The sequence below is a fragment of the Juglans microcarpa x Juglans regia genome, chromosome 2D, assembly GCF_004785595.1.
Source record: "Juglans microcarpa x Juglans regia isolate MS1-56 chromosome 2D, Jm3101_v1.0, whole genome shotgun sequence".
Classification (NCBI taxonomy): domain Eukaryota; kingdom Viridiplantae; phylum Streptophyta; class Magnoliopsida; order Fagales; family Juglandaceae; genus Juglans; species Juglans microcarpa x Juglans regia.
In genome coordinates, this window is record NC_054596.1 from 25,231,974 (window position 1) to 25,237,009 (window position 5,036).

General features: G+C 32.4%; 1 pseudogene; it reads right to left on the reverse strand.

Moving 5' to 3' along the window:
* Positions 1–497: 497 nt before the first annotated feature.
* On the reverse strand, positions 498–4,606 carry LOC121248695 (annotated as a pseudogene).
* Positions 4,607–5,036: the final 430 nt, after the last annotated feature.

The window sequence follows — 5,036 nt, forward strand, 5'->3', positions numbered from 1 at the left end:
ATGATCCCACTTGAGGAGTAGATGAAAAACTCATAAATGGAAAATTATGAACAAGTAAAAACAGTAATAGAGATAAATTGTAGAAAATGAACTTCAACTAAGTTGGCTACGCCTTGGGAAGTTCGAGACTTCCAATTCCTCCAATAGTTCCAGCTTCAAGCAAAATGTTTAGATCCTTACAATGAGTTCTACATTTTCCTCGTATCCTCGCAAGGATAACTACCAAACAAATAACAAAATGACACGTAGCAAGTGAAATAACTAACTTAGAATTAAAATGACCACAAGGAAATGATATGTCGTAAAACGTAGCATTGCAAAATAGGTTTATAACAATTGTATAGAACCACATGTGATCCGTTAAAGCTATAATAATAAAATGATTACACAAAAGTGCTTTACAATATGATGTAACTCTATGCGTGATCTGTTAAAATCTACTTTATAATAAAAGTAACTTCACAATTTGATGAAGTACCATATCAAACCATATCAGTTTGTAGTATTATTTCGTGTAATCTCTTTTGTGGCTAAAGTATTTCCCTTTTATTATTATATGCCGAGTAAGAAATGCTTCTAATGTTGGTATTTCTATTTGATCGCCAAGAATATGTGCATTTTACCATAATCGACTAGCTTCCACGACATAATTCACCAACGGAAATGTTGTCCGGAACTTTAAATATCAAACATTATGCAAAACATAATTAGCTGGAGGCAGTTACAGAACACCTCGTCAGAAGTTTTGGGATCTTTTACTTTTAGTCATTTGTGTTTCTTGTATTTGGACCATAGAGGTGGATCTCCCGACGATTGAGGGGTTGAATCGGTCTTGAATTCCTCTCAGCGTACTGCCAATTTAGTAAATCAAAAGTTAGAAAGCTAGAATCTGCTCATTTTGATGCAGTAAAATAAATGTCGACTAAGCAACATTGTTTTCATTTGATTTTTGCCATTCAATCATAAAATATCTCAAGGAAGAAGTTTCGTTGCTTACATCATGGACCACCTCTCTTAAGTATTTTCACTTGTTCCCTTGAGACGGTCCTTATCTGAGGGCACATTTTAAATGTAGTCAGGAGTCTTATTCTCGGCCACCCAAAAGAAACAAGTAATTTAGAAAATTAAAATTAAAAACCCATTAAGACGGAATGACCATGTATATAAGGTGTTTACCTTTTTATTGATTGTCCAACTGACACCTTCAGTGCATGGCGGAACAGTCAGTGAGCCATGTATCTGTAGTACTTCTTGCCACCCATTTTGATTCCTGTAGGATCAATCACCCCCATTCTTCGTTCACCCTTTTTGTCACTCATGGACATTATATTTCTCATCAACTGGAAACCATGATGAAAAACAATAAAACATGATACTCAAATCATTTCGAACATATCAGCTAGCTAGGGATGTCCATGATGATGTGTGGGCACGGACACTGATTTTACACATCATTAGAAAAATCATGTTGATCATCTTCTCACATGTTGCAAGGCTTAAGGATGTTTGAGAAATGAGATGAGATAATAATTTTATAAATAATAATAAAATAATTTATGAATAGTAGTGAAATTGTTTAAGTTAAGATTTTATTGGGTTTGAGAAATGAAAGATAAAAAATTAAATAAAAATAGTATAAAGTTAAAATATTGTTAGCATATAACTTTTTTAAATTATTTTTGTTATGGGATTTGAAAAAATATTTTTTGTATTTTGTTTGGAAGCTTGGAAAGGTTATAATGATCAGATAAAAAAGTTAAAAATTTAAAATTAAGAAGTGTTTGTACTTAAATGATGTTTGGAAAGAAAATTATGAAAAATTTTGAGATGAGATGAAATAAGTTATGTTTTCTAAACTCAAACCCTTTAGAGCGTTTGGATGTTAAACTGAGTTGAGTTGAGATGATAAAATATTGTTAGAATATTATTTATTATTATTATTATTATTATTATTATTTTGGGATTTGAAAAAGTTAAATTGTTTATTATATTTTGTATTGGGATTTGGAAAAGTTGTAATGATGAGTTGAGATGGGTTTACTTTACAAACGAAGCCTTAGGGCTCGTTTGTTTTCAGAGATGAGATGAGATGAGATTAAAGTTAAAAAGTTGAATAAAATATTGTTAAAATATATTTTTTAGTATTATTTTTGTTTTGAAATTTGAAAAAGTTGAATTGTTTATTTTATTTTGTATAAAGATTTAAAAAAGTTATAATGATGAGATGAGATGAGATGTTTTCTGAAAACAAACGAGGCCTTAGTGTCGTGGTCATTTTTCTAGGAAATTTGTCATGATATTACCAGCAAAGCTACAAAATTTGATTGACAAAATGTGTTGAAGATTCATTTGGTTACATAAAATCAAACCATCTCATCTCATATAATCATTACAAATTTTTTAAATTCGCATATAAAATATAATAAACAATTCAACTTTTTTAAATTCTAAAACAAAAATAATATTAAAAATTTATATTATAACAATATTTTATTCAACTTTCAACAAAACATTTTATCTAATCTCATCTGAACTGCATAACCAAACTAGACCTCGTGTTGCCATAACATCCTGTGGTGGTCAATTTTTATTTTTTTTTTTCCTTTCTTGATCGTGAGTGGTTTGTGCAAAAGCATCATGAAACCAAAGGAGGGAAAAACAATGGTCATTTAAAATTGTTGCGGGGGAATTCGCACCTTCGAAATGAATGCATCGGGTTGACCAATCTTATAGAAAAGTCCGACAACAGCGATCTTATTTTTCACGCTGAGGTCCTTGGTTACGTGAACCATATGCAGCTCCAAGTCAAATCTGAAAATGAAAAGCAAACGTTTATTATGTTGTTGAACAATTAATTCCTAGTTTTCCGCTATAAGAAAAAAGATATGGAGAAAGTGACCTCCTTCCATTTATGGAATGCTCAGAAGGTGAGTGCCAGTGGCCTTGTTGTAGAAAGTAATCTGTGCCGTTGATCTGTATTGATCCCGCATCACCTACCCATTGTAGCTGCATCCGTGACACAAACAAAATGTCTTGAGGGCTGCTACAGGGCCAGGCCATAAAATACTAATACGAATGCATGTCATGTCAACATTTAAGTAATACCAGGGTTTCCTCTTTTCTTCAACATCAAACTTTTACATATTCTAGTTCAATAAACAAAAACCCATAGATCAGAATATCATAACCGGGTTACCTTTTCTCCTATTTTCTTCTTAATATCCATATTTTGCTTTTCTTTATATCACCTGTTCTTATATTTTGTTCTTAAAATTACAGGTTCAGAAATAAGGGGGAGGAAAAGTAAAACTGATATGAGAGCTTGTGGAGTTGGGGTGGTGCCTAGCTAGATCTCCCAACCCCTCTTTTCTAAGTTTAAAGGGAGGAGATGACAAAAAAATAAATTGGGATCAGGACTCAGGAAGCAATACCCTGTAGGTGGCTCACCCACAGACATAGGAGCCAACTGGCAAATACTGCACCCAACAGCCTGCATTCACATGACATCTTGGTTTGTCACTTGTCAGGACAGCGCAAGGGCAATTAAAATTGAGTAGTGCAACAGCTACAAGGATTAATCTCATAAACTAAGGTAACGTGATCGGTCAGATCTATTTTATAATAAAAGTAAATTTACAATTTAACAAACCATAACAAATCACATTAGTTTGTGAGATTATTTGTATATTATCATTTTGTGGCCAGACCATTTTTCATTAAAAGAATTTCATAATTCTTCTGTTTATTCGTAAGAAAGTGGAAGGAGGAAAATGGAACAAAAGCTCCCGTTCAGATAATAGAACAAAAGGAAAGAGGAATATCGAGCAAAAAGGTACTCGAGTTCAATGTCTGATGTTGGTGTATGCGTGAAGGTAATAGCTAAAGGATATAATAAACATAATTCATAAAGTTTGGGAGCTTTGCTTCCTTACCGAAATGTCATGTCCTCTGTTCTTGACAGTGGCATTACAAGATTTGTAGTTCCTTTTTAGTTGCCCTGACTTGGGGATCAATTTCACTCTCTGATTCAACAAATCAATGGGAGATTGCATGCCTCCATTCTTACAAGCTGCCCAATCTTTCCTGATGTCTCCCCAATGACGTGGCCCCTTATCGCTTCCTTCTAAATAATCAAATTCTCTCTCATTCTCTGCACCATGTAAGCTATAGCTCGTTAAATAACTCACAAGCAAAATTAAGAAAAACAATTACAGAGACAACATATATATGCCTGTTCTGCATTACCAACTTCTTGAGATCTGGTTGATGGAGAATATGAGAAAAGAATTGCGCAGACTAAAAAGCTTGCTATAAAGATCGGCTTGCTTTGATTCTTCATGTTTTGCAAATGTCGAGGGCAAAGAGTTTCGTTGTAAGTCGTAACTATTGCTAAGGGAGAGAGAAGACAATACTGATTTTCGGTTTTTTGGGGTATGCTCTGACGAAGGACAGGGGTCTCTTATATATAAGATAATACGTAATAGAGGTTGTGTAGAACGAGAGTAGGGAACGAAAAGGAAAAGTTTTTCTAGAAGTTGGGTTCGTATGAATGCGAGAATCTAATGTAAACAACACCCAAGAAGAAGTTTCCTGGATATATAAAGGTTTCCAGCTTATGAACGTGAAAGTCTGGAAAATAACTTACCAATGGCTCGAGAAAATTAGAATATTTCATAATTCTGTAAATAATATTAAAATAATTTAGATTAAGATATTTTATTAAGTTCTGAAAAATGAAAGAAAAGAATTGAATAAAAATATTATAAAGTTAAAAAATTACTTGAATATTATTTTTGTTTTAAATTTAAAAAAAAATTGTATTATTTTTTATATTTTGTTTAGAAGTTTAAGAAAGCTATATTAGGTTATTGGGAAAGTTTTTTTTATCGGATATTGTATTTACTTTTTTTTTTAAAAAGATTGGACGGCGCTTACGAACTCCACAATTACAAATATCATTTAACTTTTTTAAAACTCATTATAAAATAACGTCGAATAGTAGATAGTCCTGATTGTTCTAATATAGAATACGAGTA